The sequence below is a fragment of the Choloepus didactylus genome, chromosome 1 (genome assembly GCF_015220235.1).
Source record: "Choloepus didactylus isolate mChoDid1 chromosome 1, mChoDid1.pri, whole genome shotgun sequence".
NCBI lineage: Eukaryota > Metazoa > Chordata > Mammalia > Pilosa > Megalonychidae > Choloepus > Choloepus didactylus.
Genome location: NC_051307.1, coordinates 187252758 through 187272972, shown reverse-complemented (window position 1 = coordinate 187272972; position 20215 = coordinate 187252758).

Below are 20215 nucleotides of genomic sequence, written 5' to 3'. Positions count from 1 at the left end.
GCTACTCAATAAAAGTTAGAACTGACCTGATGATCTACATTATGATAACATCAGTAACAGAGAGCAAAGCAACTCACCTGAGTGAAGGAGAAATTGGCTCAGCCCAGGGCTGGGGAGAAGAGGCAGGACAGGCAGGATGCATTTTCCAAGAAAGTGATGGTGAGGACTGATCCCCAGTGCGTAAGTAGAGTGTTTAGGAGGAGGACATTCAAAGCAAGGAGAACACTAAATTCACTGAGCATCTGCTGTCTTTTGGGTGATCCAATCATCCCTGTGTGAAAATCAAAGATATTGACTGCACCTTGTATAATGTTAGAGAAGCCACTACCCTTTTTAGAGATTCTATTTCTTTCCTTGGATGGCAGAACAAGTGCCCTCTTATCCCTCTGGCTTAAGTTGGATTCCTTTGAAGTAGAGCCTGAGATGGGGATTCCCGTTCAAGTGATTTGCTGAAGGAGTGCTCTTAGTTGAAACATGTAAAGGAATAAGGACAGTAGATTGGGACAGGGGAAGAAGCTAAGAAAGGATGTTGTCTCAGCTGAAGACAAAGTTCAGCCTTCCTCCTCAGGTAGCTCTGGAATATGAATTGCACTATAGAGTTAGTCCCTTATTGGGGAAAACGGCTGGAATTTTGTACCCTGTGTTAGTTAATCATTGATCAAGTTCTGAGTCAAGGGAACTTCTGTCAGGCACAGCAGCTCCTGTTAGGTCAAGAGCAATCCTCTGGAGAAAGGGACAGCTGTGAGATGCTGTCAGCCAATATGGAGAGTAGCTGGGGAATAGGGACAGCTGCTGGTAAAGTGGATCTGGGCAGGGCACTAACACGGACACAGAGGGGGCAGGAGATGGCCTATCATCCCATTAAAGAGATTCATCTACATACCTGCATCTGCCCCCTGGAGCAGGAGCAAAAACATGAGCCCTGGTTGAAACAGTGGCCCCGGACTTGCTTGTTGGCAGCCTATTTTCTCGGTTCTTTCTGTCCTGCTCCTGCCAATGCTTTGGTTCTTTGACCCCAAGCTTGGTACTCATTTCTGACTTGACTTTAAATTTATTCCTTGGGGCTGTGACTGACCTCATTCTTTAAGCTTCCTGTGCCCTCTGGGTAGAGACTGGCAGCCTTAACCTCAGGCCCTCAAAGCTGGTCCCCAGTCCTGGCCTCTAATGATGACTGGCCTCTATAATCCCTCTCACAGGCAGAAGTGACAGACCAGATTATTCATCTAAAGTTTACAAGAACCATTTCTTACAACATTCTTTACCATCATGCCTGTAAATTAGTATTTTACAGTCTTCTATTTCATGGACACCAATCTGAAAGTATTGTTTTTACTTTAAAAAGAGAAGCTATTTTTAGCTTGCAGAAGGAACAAGATGATATATGCTGCAGTTGTCAACTGTCTTTTAAAATGTATGTAGCACACTGGAACTCATAAATATTTAAAAGGACTAAATAATTATCTGAAGCTCCCCAGTCCGGTTTTTAAAATTATCATTTCCACGGGGAGCCAGGGAGCATTTGTTCTTTGTCAACTGTCCAGACAGAATTATCATATTTGAAAACTTGTCCCTCCTGTTTGTTGATGTTTTTGTCATTTTTGACTCACTACCTAGATCCCCTTCTTCATTTCCCCACTGGTTTCAAGACACCAGTTTGGCAAGTGTGCCCGAACAGTTCCATCACAGGCTCTTCCAGATAGCGGATATGACCATCCTGGGAACTTGCTAGAGAGGGGTCATAAACAGGGGTCAAAGGAGAGACATCAAAGACATGCTACCTCTTCCTAAATTGTCAGGGAGTCCCCTGGGCAAAGAAGTGTGATAATGCATCAGCTATCTGGGACATTCTGAGAATAGGTGTCTTCTCAATAAGAAATTTTCTTGGATAGAAAAGGACAGCAATGTGGTATAATAGAAAAAGCAGAGAAATTGTAATTCTGTCCCGGCTGCTTGCTAATTGCGTGACTTTAATGCACTTATAAAGCAAAGATAATACTTATCTTGCAGGTTTATTGTAAGAATTAAGGCTAGGGAAATAATTAGACAAAATGCAGAGCACAGTATCTGACACCTATTAGAAGCTCAATAAGCAGTATAGCTATAATTATTTTTATGTTGTTATTATTCATTCTTGTAAGATAACATTTAAAATTATTTAGTGCTTTTAAGTATATTTTTTATATTGTTCCCATCTTCAATGTAGTGAATATTAAACAAAATGTATTTCTATGATGACTCAACATCAACATTATTGACACTAATTATAATTTAGGTCTGGGACATGAATGACCCTCAGGCTCACTGAAATATGTAGAGCTGATTGTCTCTACACTATTGTCAGGCTTCAATGTGTTCTTTTTGGGGTCTATATCCATTTTTCCTGTCTTCTCTCTTTCCATGTCATTTCTCAGGGCAGGTATGTGTTTGCTCATAGCAAATTCGCTTCTTGAATTGCTGCTTCCAAGTTGATGTGCATTTACAAACCAGATCACCACGCTTGCCAGAAGTACAAATATTCCAGGTTTCTGTTCTTGAATATATAGAATATATTATATCATGAAAGTCCTAACAACAAACCACATAAAAATTTGAAGAAACATAATAAACATGATTTTAACACATAGAAGGGCTCTAAAGAACGTAAGAGAAATATCTGGGGACCCTAAAGGAAGAAACTGGTATCAGACATGAGCAGGCACAGAGGCTTCAGCCACTTTAGAGGTAACTGCAGTCTCAAAAACTGAGGGTTAAAAAAAAAACAAAGCTGAGGGTTCAGGTTGTAACAGCCGTGTATGGTTAGGAGAAAAGGACTTAGGCTTATATTAACTGAAAATGTGTCACCTTCCATAATAAGATAAACCAGATTCCTTTTTTTTAAACGATGCCTCAGAGGCAAAGGGAAAAAAAAAAAAAAATGTCTGTTTTGCCATTGAGTTCTGAATAAGGGAAAGAAAAAAAAAAGATCCCCTAAGAATTCATAAACATAATGCTCTGTTCATAAGGCTTAAGTCTGAAATTTACAATGCTTGCATCATCCTGGCATTGGACAAACCGATACATTTTGACAAAAGGTGGTCCCAGGCTGATATCTCACAAAAACTAGAGACAGAAGCAATTGTCTTAGCTAGGATACCTCAGAAAGCAGAGCCTGAAGCAAAGGACTTATGGACTATTATTTTACTAGGGAGCAAGAGTGAGGAAAGAGGGGAGTGAAGTTGGGAAGAGGGAGAACGAGTACAAAGATAACACAGTGTTGGTGAGCAGGCCACCACAAATGTGACTGCTTACTCTGTCCTCCAAGTAACCAAATAGCTACAGCTCAGCAGTCTTTCCAGGTGAAGCAAAGGGGTGGCTCTGTCCATGCTCCTGTATATCCTTTGTCAGTGGTTTGTCCCATTAGGCACCAGCACCCCCAGAGTTCCAGGGTTTGCTGAGTTAGGTTTGTGATGTGTCACACCTGGCATCAGAAGAGAACTCCAAGGGCATGAGTCAAGAGGCACAGAGTGTGAGCATGAGACCAGGTTGGGTTGTCCCTACATGAAGTCAGCAGGAGCCCAGGTGACCACAGTGTCAAAGGGAACGAGAGGCAGTTTAGGCAGAGGGAATCTGAAGTGGAGCATAAGCGGCATCTGTGCCAAGATACCTATGATTTCCACAGATACAATCCTGTTGAAAATGCACTTGCAAAATAAAGTTACAAAACACCCAAGAAACAAAACAAAACAAAACAAAACAAAAATGAGCAAAAGCAAACAAACCAACATAAAATCAAAGGAAATTTACATTAACGTCATCAGTGATAAGTCATGTTGATAGGATGTACCCTTGATATGAAGTAATTCACCTAGGGATCTTTCTCCTAAAAAATCCATAATCTTATTCTAAGCATAAGTAAAATATCAGACAAACCTAAATTGAGGGACACTTTAAAAAGACTTGGCTAGTACTCTTAAAAATTGTCAAGGTTATCAAAACTGTCATAGTCTAGAAAAGCCCAAGGAGACATGATGGCTGAATGTAATATGGTGTCCTGGGTGGGATACTGGAACAGAATAAGGACATTTGAGGAAAACCTGGTGAAAGCTGAATGAAATGTGGAGCTTAGTTAACAGTAATGTACCTTGGTTGGTTCCTCATATATGACAAATGATCCATAGTAATGTAAGAAGATAACAATAGGGGAAACTAGATAAGGAGCACACTGGACTCTCTGTACTATCTTTGTAACTTTTCTGTAAATATAAAGCTATTCTAAAATTAAAAAGCTGATTTTAAGTAATGGTTGACATATTTGAGGAAATTTATGCAAATTAAAAATTCAAAATAATAATAATAATATCATTATATATAAATAGTTAATGTTGTTGTTGTTATTACTAGGCAGCTTTCCTTCCTTCTTTATTGCTGCAACCAGGACAGAAAGGGAGCAGAGCAGGAAGGCAATCTGGCAGCTCCTGGGGTGTGTGCAAGGAACATGTTCAAGTAGACTGAAGGCCCTGTAAGGGTCAGGGCCATGAGGTTCTAAGAGGGGTGGGAGACTAGCAGGTTAGGAGATTTATGACATACAAAGGGAATGAGCAGGTAAGTAAATTCATTAAAGACAATGGAAGCCAGGATTCTCACTGTCAGAGAAGGGAGGTGAAACTGGGAAAATGGGAAGCTAGAACAAACACTGTGGTTTTGTGATAAGATGGAGGTATCATTGTGAACTCAAGGTTTTTAATGTATATAGGGATATATTGATTGATACAGAAATAAATACATATGTATACTATATCCATTATTATGAAATGGAATATAGATAGATGATGATAGATGCATATATAAATGTATATATATGAAATATAGAGATGAGGAGGATGATAGGTAGATACAGAAGTAATATACATGCATTGTATATATATACACATGCACTTAGATAACACATAAAACATATACATTATATATTATTACATGTAATTTCATAATATATATGATGTATATGTTTTATGTAATTATGCATATAATGGAAATCTATGCTAAAAGTAACCTCTTGGAGAGCCTCTTGGAAAAAATTACTGATTTCAGGGCTGAATTAGAGAAAGTACTAGAGGAATTTGGACCATCTTGTGCCTGAAAATAGGCATAAAGTAAGTGGGGATATGTCAAAAGAACATAGAAGTTAGCTCAAAGTGCATTGGCCAAATCTGGGAGGATTTGAGTATCAAAAAAATGATGAAAGCAATAGACTATCTATTAAATAAGAATCCATGATACTGCAGTAATATAAATAAAAAAATGAGAAGAGAAAGCTCTTCCTTATAAACGTAGAAGGAATGATGGAATTATAAGATGAACATTTGTTAGTCATCCTAGGTATAACAAATTCAGTCAGGAAACATCAATGGATGCTAAAAGTAGTGAGTGATACCAGAATGAGGAAGAAAATTTTTACATAGAGTCAACACACCTCTCCACAAAATAATTATTAATTACAAGGGGAAGAGAAGCAACTTTACAGCAGAGAAATCTTGCAGAGCCCACTTTCAACAAGTGATCAAGTTAACACTAACTATCAGTAATGGGCAAATCGATATTGTGATCACAAGAGAGAATGCAATGAAAAGAACAGAGCATCAGTTCTGTAATGTTCCAGCCAAAAATGTATTAAATGACGAGGAAGCATTAGATGAACGCAAATTGAGAAGCATTTCACAAAATGACTGGCCTTAATCTTCAAAAATATCAAGGTAGCAAAGTCAACAAAATACTGAGTACCAGATTGAAGGAGACTAGAGACATGATAACCAGGTACAACAATGATTCTGAATTGGATCCTTTCATTGAAAAGGCAATTATCATGACTTCTACTACCAGCCATGCTAGAGTAACAAGGACTAGATTTACACTCCTGCTCTAAATAATTAGAAAAGTAAACTCATTACATGAAACAGTTTTTAGTCAATGGGCAGGGGCAGCTCAAGCCTGTGATTCCTGAAAGAAAAAACATAAGTGAAATGAGTCCTACAATTACACCAGTTTACATCCTTGAGGCAATTTCCTGGCTGCTGCATAGGAAGAGGAGGCTCCATTAAGCCTGGTCATCTCATTGAATTGAAGAGATACAGATCTAAGTTCATGGTCCAAGCAGCTAGAATTTGTGAGCAAAGAAGGGAGGAAATAGCATGGAAAAAGACTTCTAGAGATCTGCAGAAGATACCTCTTAAGTCATTGGCTGGGAACATGCAATGTGTGTGAGGAAACTACTCCATACCAAGGAAGGGACCTCAAACAAAGTTTGGGGAGTATTTGCACTCTTGCCAGCTAAAGTAGTAAGGAACTTTAAAGTGGATAGTGTCATCAGAAGGTTATTGCCTTAGTAGTAGGGGCTAAAGATGAGAGCTTCCCTAACAAAACTTGAAAACAATCATGGGAAGGAGAAAACTAATCATAAGTAACTGCATGCCAGAACAAAGTTCAACACCATTTAAAGGAATATGACAAAATCCAGCCCCCACCAAATATAAAATTCAAAATGCTCATCATTCAATCAAAAATTAGGTTTGATAAAAAAGTAGGAATGTATGACTCCTAACCAGAAAACAATCAATAAAATCAGCCCTAGAAATGACAAAGATTTTAGAATTAGCAGATAAATATAGTAAAACAAGTATTATTAATAGGCACCATATATTTAAGAAGGTAGAGAAAAGCATGAAAAAATATGAGGAAAGAACTATATGACATGATCTAATACCTAAAAAAATTCAATTAACTAAAATTAATACAAAAATAAATTTAAAATACAATAGTTCTATTACTAGTAAAGAAAGTCAATCTGTGATTTAAAAAAAAAAAAAGGCTTCCCACAAAATATGCCTGAAACAGGTGATTTCACTGGTAATTTTATCAACTGTGTAAGAGAGAAAAAGATGCCGACCTTTTAGATACTCTTCCAGTAAAGAGACAAATAGAAAACAGTTGGCAAATATTTGTATAAGACCTGCATGAACTTTATATATAAAACCTTTATATATAAGGGCATTAAGAGAATGGGAAATCCTTATTTATAAATATAGATGCAAGCAATACTAAAAAATTCAGTTAATGGTAGTCAGAAATTATCTATCAATCTATATTTTTATCTATATCCATATTCATATTCATAGCTATATCTATGGATATGTCATGATCAAGTTGAAAACATTCCAGGAATGCAAGTTTAGTTAAACATCCAAAACTATATCAATGCAATTTCCCATATTAACTAAGTAATGAAAAACATTATATAAACACTCAGGAGATTCAGGAAAAATACACGACAAAAGTCAACATTCATTTTTGACAGAAAGCTTTTAGTAAACTAGAAATAATAATTTTAAAAACTAGTAAAACATATTTAGAAAATAACAAGTGTAAAGAGAAAAGTTAGGTGTAATGGTGAATTGTGAAAAACATTCCTTTTAATACCAGAAAAAAGAGGCATATGTGCCCATTCATAATGCTTCTATCCAACATTCTGTTGAACCAAAAACAGGCAAGATATTCTTGAAGAGGAGCAAGTGGAACAAAGAAGAAAGTGAAAGGATCTATTCTACTCATTTTTGAGATTTATTTTAATACTACAGTAATTAAGGCATTGTGGTGTTAGCACCAGGATAGAAACTAGACCCTGTGAGCAGAAACAGACTTACACATATACGGCCCCTTGATTCTGACAATGGTAGTGCTAAAGAACAATGGAGGAAAGGGCAGTTTTCAATAAAGATACTAGGACAATTGAATATCCATGTAGAAAGGGAAAAAGAAGTTTGGGTTTCTACTTCATACCTCAGAAGTGATCAATTTCAAGTGGCTTTTAGCTCTAAATGTGGGAAGTGAAAAGTAAATTTCTGGAAAGATAATATAGAGGAATCTATTCATAATAGTGTATAGGTGAAGCGTTCTAAATGACACAAAAAAAGCAACCATAGGAAAAGATCGATAAATTAGACTATATTTAAATGATCAACTTCTGTTCATCATAAGATTTCAGTATGACAATAAAAGAGGAAGCTGCAGATTGCGAAAGATATTTTCAATACCTATAAAGAAGGAATTCTAACAAACAAGGGCTCCTTTTCAAAGAAACTTTCAAATTGGTAAGAAATTTAATTTAAAAAATCAATTCCAAAACAATAAAATAGTACAATAAAAAATTGCAAGAAACTTGAAAAGTCACGTCACAAAAGAGTATATGCAAATGATAATTATATGAAGTTATATTAGTATCAGGAAAATAGAAAATAAAATCATAATGAGATAACACTTTACACTCACCAAAATGTCTAAACTAAAAAACTTTTGACAATCCCCATTTGGTAAGAATGTGGAACAATGGGATACTTTTAGTCTACTGACAGTTTGGTTCAAACATTTTAGAAAACAGATTGCAATGTCTACTAAATTTTAACAGACACATAACATATGACCTGACAACATCTAACAGAAATGCATTTGCATGTATAAGAATATACATGTACAAAAATACTTACAGCAGTGTTAATCATAATGTCCACAGACTAGTGACTACACAAATATCCACCCACTCCAAGTGGGTAAATACAATGGGACACCATATGTTCTAGTTTGCTAATGCTGCCAGAATGCAAAACACCAGAGACGGATTGGCTTTTATAAAAGCGGGTTTATTTGGTTACACAGTTAAGTCTTAAGGCCATAAATTGTCCAAGGTAACACGTCAGCAATTGGGTACCTTCACTGGAGGATGGCCAATGGTGTCCAGAAACCTCTGTTAGCTGGGAAGGCATGTGGCTGGCGTCTGCTCCAAAGTTCTGGTTTCAAAATGGATTTCTCCCAGGACGTTCCTCTCTAGGCCACAACTCTTCTTCAAAATGTCACTCTCAGTTGCTCTTGGGGCATTTGTCCTCTCTTAGCTTCTCTGGAGCAAGAGTCTGCTTTCATCAGCCATCTTCAAACTATCTCTCATCTGCAGTTCCCAAAGTGTCCCTCTTGGATGTAGCAAGCTTACTCCTTCTGTCTGACTTATAGACTGCTCCAGTAATCAAGGCCCACACTAAATGGGTGGGGCCACACCTCCATGGAAATTATCTCATCAGAGTTATCACCTACAGTTGGTTGGGTCACATCTCCATGGAAACATTCAAAGAATTACAATCTAATTAACACTGGTAGGTCTGCCCACACAAGATTACATCAAAGATAATGGCACTTGGGGGGACACAATACATTCAGACTGGCACACCATACAACAATGAAAATGTTGAACTGCAACTTATATGTAAAAAGATTAATGAATCCCACAATATAATTTTGAGGCAGACAAGGCAAACATAAGAGACTACTTCATGGATCATTCTATTTATGTAAAGTTTAAACATAGTAAAAAAAAAACTATATAATGTTAAAAACCATGATGCTTTTAAATTTTGTAGGGGAGGGAGAATTGAATATTTGGAAGGAGATGTGAGGGAGGCTGTTAGGGATGTTCTCAGTGTCCTATTTCTTGAACTGGATGTTTATTTAATAATAATTTATTGATATCCTCATACATATTTTGTGTAGTTTTCTGTATGTGTATCCTATATTAATACAATGAAATTTTTAAAAGGTTGTTTTATGCAGTTTGGAATAAAGAAAAACTGGAACAAATGTAAACACCCTTCAATGCATTAATAATCAATATATTATGGTGCACAGCAAGTATAGAATAATATGTGGTCAATAAATACACAGTGGTACCAAGATAAGGCACTGAGGTGGAACATATAAAAAGACACAAAAAGTTTAAAATGTGATTCCTCACTTCCTCAAAAAAAGCTTAAAATCATGACTCCTTTTCCAATTACTTTTGGATAAACAAAAGTAACTCCCTTTCCTAGCTCAAGTAGCTTCCTCAGAAATCACTCAGTCATCTAAGTCAGGTCTGAAATATATTTTTCCTTGTTTCCAATAAGTTGCTGATATGAAATTAGCTAATGAACTCTCTAGTCAGAAAAATTCCCCTTTCTTTAGTAAATCTAGGAAAATGGTTTAGGCTGCAGAGCAAGTATAACTTTCTACTGTAACATTCTTGTGACTTGAGATGCTTTTAAACCTTCTATTTATCTGATTTTATAACACCGGATATTACGACCTAACAGAAGGTCTGATCTTAGCCTTTCCCTAATGGTCAACTCTCTTGTAATATTATAGAAATAACACCTTCACTCACAGACTGATTGCAAGTGTTTCTTGGTTAAATTCCATTCCATTTCAGTGGAGACCATGGACATTTTTCTGATACAATATTAAGAGGAAAAAGAAAATCACAGAACAAAAAATTATATGCAATGATCATATGTACATAAAACAAATTATATAGATAGATATACCTGTGTACTCTACTGCATATGAGTATAAATCAGTAGTGAAATCCCTTCAGATTCCAGTTTAGGCCAATGGGGAACTCTGCTTGGAGATTAGATGGAGCAGGGAGAGGCTAAGGTATTTAGTCTCCTGGCTCTTTTCCTGCCACTCTCCCATCAAAGCTACAGCTATAAGATCCTCATTCCAGAAACCACTCCTTCCTTAGCCTTCAGGCCTGTGCAATGACAGAGAAACTGCTGGGATCAAAAAGCAGAGCCTATATTCTAACAGGGTTTAGGAAGATACCATGTTTTTAGAGCAGCAGACAAGAAAGTCCCCACCTCTCTTTCCTGTTGCTGTGTGGTCACAGCACCTTCACACCTATTATGATCATGTTGAAGGAAAAACTGAAGTGGGCCACCACGTGTTCTTCAGGAAATGCACATATATAGAAAAAAAGATTTAAAATATAGGAAAAAGGTGAAGTCCATATTGACCTAAGAGCAAACCATCCAATGCAGACAAATAATATTTTAAAATACTCTGTGAGGCATTTTGAAGAGAGTAAGGAAGAGAGAGGGGAAAGGAGAGGATCTGAATGCACAGTTTGTAGAGGGCAGTCAGCCGGAGTCCCCAGGAGATGGACTCATGCCTTAGGTCCCTTCAAAAGAGGAGGAAGGCAGAGGGCATGCATCAGAAGGGTCAGAATTCTGTACATCTTTGAATACCTAATACCTTTGTTTCCATTTCTGAAGTCAGATAGTTCCGTACAGAGCCAAAGAATCTGAACTAACAGACAAGCACATGGATGGCTTGAATGAAACGCTATGGATCAATGAGAAGTGGGAGCAAAATCTGCCTTTTTTTCTTTTCATGTTTACTCTTCCCATGAAAGCCTGGCCTCCTATAAAGAACAGATCTTGAAATCAGAGCGATTTTATTTCTTGGCAGGAAGCAGGGGAGAGACGTATTCTGATTCCTGTTTCAATTTTCTACTGTTTTTATGGGCATCCATCAGTGTTGGCTTGGACCGTTTCTCGCCTGGTCCCCGAGTCCTGAGGGGTGAACTGGACCCCAAGTTCTGAAGGGATTTTTGCCACAGCAGATCCATCTTATTTGGACTCCCAGGGGCTGCAGGTATGGTGAGGTCGGCTTTCGCTTTTCTGCCACACTAATCAGAAATTTTTCTTGGTATTTCAAACTGGTTTCAGCTTGTGTTGTTCTAAGTATTTCCTCCTTGCCCCAGGCTTCCCAATGAGAATGGATCAACTTGTCAGTGGGGACCGCAACTCTCAGGGGCTCCAGCCTGCCAATCAGTCAGCACAGTGAAGTCTAGCCTGTTCTTTGTGGAGCGGCCCAGATCTGTTCTGGGATGCTGAGACAGCAGAACCAGAAATCCAAATGCTAATCTGTTCTCCAAAGAATTCTATGGTGCTTTTTCCCTCTATTTTTCAAAACAAGTGTTTTTTTTTTTTTTTTTCAACTATTTAAATAAAAATTTCAAGTTTAAAAGTATAATATGTTGACAGTAGAAAATTAAGGAAATCAAGGTTATATAAGAAAATATTCATAGTCATGAAGCTAGCACGTAGATATAACCACTGCTTCTGCTTTAGCATAATTCTTTAATATATTTCTTTTCAGTCTTTCATCTATTTGTGCGTATATATATGTATGTGTTTATGTGTGTGTGTGTGTATATATATATATAGTTATATATATGTGTGTATATCTTTATATATAGCTACTATTTTACCTTAACTAAGAAATAATATAAGAAGTCTATTTAAAGAACTCAAATTTCCTTTCTTCCTCCTTGTTTCTATCTCATATGTACATAAGCATGTACATGCATGTGTGTGTGTACTTCTGACTTGTCCATAATTCTGTTATTTTATCTGTGAATTATTAGCTGCTATTGCCACAGTTACCTCTTTAGTTCTCTTTGATGGCTATCTCAAATCTTGCAGTTACTTATTTACTAAGTTCCATAGTCTTTATCAAAATTCTTAAAGAAGACTATATTATTTGAAAATAGGGTGAATCCCATCTTGGAACCCCCTCCTTCCTGACCTTCCTCTTTGGTCTAAGATTTGGTACAACCATTTGCAATTTAAGGTCACTGTAGGCCTATGGTCTCTTTAGGCCTCTGGTATCATTTCTATCGGCCCCTGTCAATCCCTGGTCCTTGTGTCGCACACAGGCTGCACGTGACAATGCCCTGGCCTTCTTAGAATGCCCTCACCCTGTGTTACAATCAGAATGATACCACCATCCACTCTTCTGCCCAAACCAGAAACATGTGACACATCCAAGGCTCCTTTTCACATTCACCCCCAATATACAATCTCAGATCCTTTGAATCTAACTCCAGAATTGTTCCAAACAATCTCTTCCTATCCTTCCCTTTCAATATTGCACTGATTCAAACTCTGTCCCTGTCTACTCCAAATTACTAATGCCTTTTAATTGACTTACTTCAATCCCCCACCCTCTTTTCTTCTAGACTCCATATAGCCTCTCTCAAAAGCACAAGTCACCTCCACACTCATTGACTCTAGAACCCATTTCACTACCCTTTAGACGTCCTCAATAGCTAGTTTGCTCTTGAGCTTCCTTTCAACCTGTATCCCCTCGTTGTCTGAGAAGCATGCTAAAGCAGTGGTTCTCAAAATGTAGCCCCCAGACCCAGCAACAACAGCATCCCCCAGGAATTGATAAGAGATGCAGATCTTCAGGCTTGCCCCAGACCTACCTAGCTAACAAGGTTTACTTGACAAATTACACAGCTACTCAAAATTTCAGTTACAGTGTCTGTAAAAGGAGGCTAATAATTTTCATTGATATATGGTTTATTTATGACATAATTCTTTACATAGAATCAGGGACCCAGTAACTGCTTAACAAATGTTTATCATTGCTATCTCATTTAATTTTCATAGCAATTATGCAGCTTCAGCAGCATTCCCACCATCATCTTCTGTATTCTTACAGCACTTGTTATCACATGACAGCTGATATATTTGGTTATTCATCTGCTTATTTACTGTGTTTTCTCACTAATATACAAGCTGCATGAGGACAGGGACTTTGCCTTTTTTCTTAATCATTGTATTCCCATTTTTAGAACAGTGAATTTCCAATAAAGATTTAGCAAATATATAAATGAATTAATTTAGTATCACCAGTTTATGGGTGAAATTCTGAGGCTTAAAGATGTAAGTTAACCTAACCTAACAAGTCTTATTGGTCCCTGGTGGACCCTTCTTTCATCTCTCTCCCTGAATTTGGCCAGAAATGGAGATATCACTTCTCTTCAACCAAACAGCATATCTGATGATTGATAGTTCTGATTTTTAGGAGGTTCTTCCTTACCCTGATTGGAAATTCTCTCTCTCTCTCTCTCTCTCTCTCTCTCTCCCCCTCCCTGTAAAATTCCAGCGTCTCCGTCTGAGAGTTGAAAGGGAGCTCAGGTGAAGATTGGGATGCCTGAGCACCCAGCAGTTCCTTTTCAGCTGAGATGTCTTGCTGGAGGCAGCCTTTAATTAGATGAGAAGTAACTCCCACGTCCTGATGCCTCAGCTGTCAGCAAAGGGCCAACGACAATTTCCATTACACAGAAGAGTGAGCCAGGTGTCCTAGAAAAATTTCAGCTTCTCAAATCCAGTCTACCTAAGTGGAATCTCTCTGAAAAGTTAGATGGGTCCCTCCCTCTGTGCCAAGCCCCAAATTGCCTTAAAAATTGTGCCTCCTCAGTGCTGCAGTCCAGTAAAGAGGTGCAGTTGGGTATGGTGGGGACAGGAGGAGATGAGTGAAAAGAAGAGAGAAGGGAAGAGGATTTGGAAGAGGGGAAAATGAACATTTGAATGCATCTAGTTCCTCATTTAGCAGAAGATATTTGATTTTAAGAAATTGATTTTGTGGGAAAGGTTTTATCTCATTAGGTTCTCAGTTTTGAGACTTTGGAAAAAAGAACTCTCTCTATCCCATCTTAAATTCTCTAGATGCTCAGATATTTGACTTAAAAAATCTTTTAAATGACACTATTATTAACTCTGGACAACTTGTCCTTCTTTCTCTTTTTAGTTATGAGAATTGTGAGTGTGTTAGGAGTTAGAGAGCTAGGTCCCCTAGGTCCTTGGGGCATGCATTAAAGAAAGAACTACAGAGCTGGTGATGAGAAAATAATGGCAGCAAAGGAGCTTTGAGATATTGGTCGGATTTTTTTCAGAGTTTTTTCACTGATGACACAGCACTGACATCAAAGTCGTGTGTTCCTTCTACTTTCTGTCTCCAGATACAACATTGTGAATGTAATTAATAGCACTGCATCGTACACATGAAAGTGGTTAAAATAGGAAATTTTGTGTTGTATATATGCTTACTCAATAAGAAAGTTTTTGAGAAGTGTGTGTGTGTGTAAATGTGTGTGTGTGCTTGGAGCAATCACAATCCAAGAACAGTTTAGGACATTTATTTTGATATGAGTTCAGAGCAGAAATAATACTTCCATGTTGAACATTCTGTTTCATGTAAGAGAAATGTAATACACTAATGTCACCATATTTTGGAACAAAGTTCAAGACAAATGATCTGACGATGCAAAATAATTTTTGAAATTGAGAAAATTCCAGAAAATCTGGTCTTTATAACTTTTCATTCACAATGAATAAGTCTATGATGTGGCTCTCGATAAAACAAAGTGCCACATTTCCTATCATTCACTTACACTGAACAAACATTTCTTTAGCCCTGTGCAAGGGTCTGAAAAGTGATTCAGATATAAATCGAATAGAGATTTGCCTTCAAGGAACTTACAGTATGCTATAGGAGAAAAGATGTTTATGCAGGTTACCATGGGACAAGGTCGACAGTGATAAATGCTTTGTGAACCACCACAGAGAAATTGGGTTGGAGCATCCCAAGCAGAGAGATTACATGTTTCCATTACATGATAACTTAATGGTGGCTGTTAGCTCATAATCTTAATCTATAGAATCAGTTTAATGTCATTTATTTTAGAAGCAAAAGGAAGGTGTCCTGGAGCATGTGCGAGTTACCTGAGGGAAAGAGTCATTGCTTTGCACTAAGGTCCTTGGGGAAACTGCATGGTGTTCGAGGGCAGAGAATGGGGATAGGAAATTGGAGGCACAGGGCTTTAGAAGGACAGAGAGACACCTAACTGGAGAGGGCCTTAATGCCAAGCTGATGAGTCAGAACTAGAAGTGGTTGGCACTACAAGGAGCACTGGGTTGTTTTCAGTAACACAGTACACAAAAAGTCTCATGTTAGAAGGCCCTGAGATGGTGTTGTCAGAGAGAAATTTCTGGTTCCTCCTGCTGCTCTTGCCAGGTGAGGTGAGAGCCTCTTGGAAGAGGTGGCACTTGGGATAATATTGTGGTTGTGGGAAGAGAAGACAAACATGAGATGGAGAAGGACCAAGGAAAAGAGGGCAAAAATGACTAGTCTCCATCCCAGTCCATGGTCTTTGAGCCAACCTCGGTTTTATCCTCCCTCATCCACACTGAGCCTTCAGGGCTAGGAATGGAAGTGATGGCTCATTAGACAAAAGCAGTCTCCAGGGTCTGAAGCTCTTAGCTCACTCAGATGACTTCATTCCAGTTTCAGACAAATCCTTATCCCCACCCTGCTTCATCCCTTTCCTGAAATTCTTTTGATGGGTTCTAAGAGAATATATTAAAATACAATTAACCTCAATTACAGAATTCTGATATGGGTTCAAATTAAAGTGTTACTTTAACCCCACATAGAGGAGCTTCTAAATTTACTATGGCCCTGTTAGGCCACTGCCCCTATCAAAGACCCCACAGAAATAGGAATGGAGAGAACTGATGGGAAAAGAGGCACATGGTATGAGAAATGAAGAGGGAGGAAGAGTCATTGGAGAGGGAAGAAAAAGAGCAGAATATAAAGATCTGAGGGCTGTTGACTTCTCCATTCCAACTAGGATCAATCCTCTATTTCCATTTTAGGAAAATGAAGCTCTTCAAACCTTAAGGAAGCTATAATAGGCCACAATATAAGATCTTCCATTACTATTGTTATCAGTAGCAAAATTTCAAGTTCGTCTCCTGGCATTTAAGCATAGCAAGTCATTAATGAGGAGGCATCATACACCCAAACATGCCACAAGAATGGATTATCCTTTTATATTGATACAGTGTCATTTCAGCATGTTCTCTTCCATTTTTATTCATGAAGAAAGATTGAGCTTTCATCGTACTTGGAACCTTTTAACATTAGAAATGCATTGTTTAAAGGAAATGTGTGTGTTTTGCTATGTTTAATAGGATGAGGGAGATGTGTGGAAGGAGCACAGTATGGGAGTAGAATGTGTATCTTGAAATCCTTTCTCCTTCTCCCACCATGTTTGTGGCATAGCAAAGTCCTGGTGGCATCTCTGAGTCTCTGTAACTTTGCAAACAGAGTGGTGGTATCCGTCCAACATGGTCCATATCATTGAGGCCTGAATTAAAAGAATTCATGGGAAATTGTTTCATGGCCACCTAGAAAATACTCAAGAAAGATTAGATATTTTGAAACTTAGTACCCTCCAGGCTTTTTAAACTATGCATTGAATTGAAAAGAAGACACAAAGGACCCACAATCTCACATTGTGCATAAGCTATGTGGATATACTTTCTAGTGAAAACATTTTGGGGATAAGTATTCAAATATAGTGAAATAAATGAAGTAAAGCAAAGTGTCCTCCCCCATGTGACAGGTCTCCTGATCCAAGGTAATGCATTTTTGTGATTCCTTCAAGACAATTTTTTTGCATATACCAGTGTATACATGTTTATGAATATATAGATAATCCTTGATTTTATGCAACAGAGCAAGTGTACATGGTCTACTGGCCCTTGTTTATTGGACTTAATAATATATATTAGAGGTATTTCTTTAACAGCTGTACACAGATTCTCTTCATTTATTTTAATGGTTATAAAATTGTCCACTGTAATATTTAGATTTTGTAATATATTTTATTTGGCCAATATCTAGTGAGAAATGCTATTCTTGTTTTCTGCTGTTTGTTATCATAAACAAAGCAGTCACATGCATTCTAGATCAAAGAGCTTGGTCAACTTTTCCAGGTACAAATCAAAAGACTGGAATTCCTGTTTCCAAGGACATCTGCATTTTTATTTTCCTCAGAAAGGAAAATTTACAAATATTTCCAGTACTGCCATTATCAAACTTTAAATATTTGCAAGCTGAATAGATGAAAAAGTTTATCTCATGTCTGCTTTCATTAAATGCTTTAATTAGAAGTATGTTTTAGCATATTTTCATTCATTTCTTCATTATTTGTATTTAATTAGTTGCAAAGCATTCACGATGCTTTCTCATTTATTTATTGTACCAGCTTTTTATAGCTCTTTTTTTGAATATTAGAAAACTATATTTTGCATATATTTATTCTCCAGTTTCTCATTAGTGTTTTGATTTAGTTTGTGATGTTTTTAACTTGAAAGGTTCAAAGTTTTATGTGGTTACAATTATTATCAATTTAGTTCATAGCTCATAAATTCTGAGGCCTATTTAGAATGCTTTGTCTACTTCAAGATGATATGTATATTCAGTCATGCTTGATTTTAATATTTTTGTTTTTTGTTTTTGGTTAAAGTTTTATCTTACCGGAAGTTATTTTGTTATAAGAAGCAAGAGAGGAATCCAACTTAACAAAATACTACTACAAACCATCAGAAAATTCAGGAAAACTTTGATGGAATAAATTAATAAATAATGATATCTTCTGCAAGTACAATAATTTTCTATTTACTTAAATCTTGTGTATATGTGTATGTGTTTATCTCATCAGGATTTTAAAGTTTTCTTCATATAAATCCTGTCCATTATTTTTAAGTGTAAACAAAAGCATTTTATATACTTGATCACTGTGTAGAATTTGCAATTATTTTCTCTATCTGATTATTGTTTACATAGTTTTTTTAATAAAATGCTTTTTTAGCATTTTTGGAGATGATAATATGTTCCTTTCTCTTATGACACATTAACATAGTGATTTCTATTCATTAGCATCTTCATCAGAGTATAGGTGCAGATAACAGAAACCAGTATCATGATTTTAAGCAGAGAATTATTCAAAACCAGGAGTTAGGTTCTAGACGGGCCGTCCAGGCCATCCCAGAACAATTATGTAGAACTGATCCACCAAGGCAGCTGCTACCTTTGCAATACCTGGAAGCTGGAGAATCAGGAAATTTCTGTATTCACTGCTGACTCCAGTATTACATCACCTTAGCTATGCTCCTGCAATCACAGAGCTGGCAGCACTCGGGTTAACTGGAGGAAATCACCATTTAAGCTGAGATCTAGAGTGGAGGAAGCTACCTTCATAATTTTTGGTCATCTGCCAAACACGCATCAAAAATTTTAATCATGTCTGTCTCTTTCTCTACGAGGAGTGTGTAATATGTAGATTTTTAGCTTCCAGCCTCTTTAGTATAGATATACTCACTTTAAGGAAGCTGGCATACATCTTGAATGAGACAACCTACCACATCTGCTGCATTATTCCAACAGTGAACCTCACTTTCGCGTGCACCATTTGGATCATGGTGCATTTTATTTTAAAAATACGCTGACTTCTATTTTCTTATATATAATTTCAAAAGTTTTACCTTGATTTTCCTAAGTAAAGTTGGTCCATATTTTTATTTTATTGTTGTTCTCTTTGTAAAGTTTTGAAGACCATAGTCAAAATGATTGCAAAAGTAGCTTCCGAAGGGATGTGTTCAAATCTCCTCCTATTCTTAGCTTTTTATCAATTTCTCTTTATCCTTCACTAAGTTTTGCTGCTATGTTATTGTAGGTACTTGTCCATCTTTTTATATTTAACCTTTATGAGTCACATTGTTTTAGATATGTTTTTGCGTATAATACCTACCAGGCATTGCTTTTTTTCATTCAATCTGAGATTTTAATCCTTTTAATAGATGAAAATCCATATTGTTTTTTTGTTAAACTAATAGAAATGGTCTCTCTAGTATCTTCTTATGTACTTTTTCCCTTTTTAATGTTTTCTGTATTTTGCTATGTGAATATACATATTTTAGGATATGTGAAGTATGTGTGTTTGTGTGATTTCCTTTTTATATTTTAGAAGACCTATAATCTCCTTGTGGTTTTTCAAGTGGTTAAGTTTACTCTTTAAAACATACCTAAATATTTGTATCATTTTTGCACAACATACATGGAGACCCCACTAAGGCAGACGGAAAAAATAAGAACTTTACATCTTCTGTCATCTCCTTTCCTCCTTCTAGCTTCTCATGTTTATTATTGTTGTTGCTATCCGTACATTCTCATTATTACTTCTTCTACTTAACTACTCTATAACTTTGTTTTGCCCATAGTAGATGTATTCAAATTAGGGAGAATCTATTGGCTGCCTATTTAAAAAAATGATAAAGAAACTTGTACATCCTTTTTCACAACTTCCTTTACTATCCAGGTTTTGTTTTTGTCATTTTTGCTTTTACATTGTCAGAGTTTCTAATATTTACTTTCTATAACCATATCCCCAAAAGAACTTTAATGTTTGTTCTATAGTTAAATTAATTTAATGCTTGTCATTAGTCCTGCTACCATGCTTTCACCTTTCATATCCAGTTTAAGTATCTCTTATCAAATTCCTTTCAAAAGCATATCTCATGTTCCTTTCCAATAGAATACACAGCAAAGACATGCCTGAGCAATACACAAAAGAACTTCAAATGTTCACCAAATATGAAAAGATGCTTAATCAAAGCATCACCAAGTAATACACCATAATAACATAGTATATTCGCTATGGTGGTGGGTTTGCCACCTACCTACC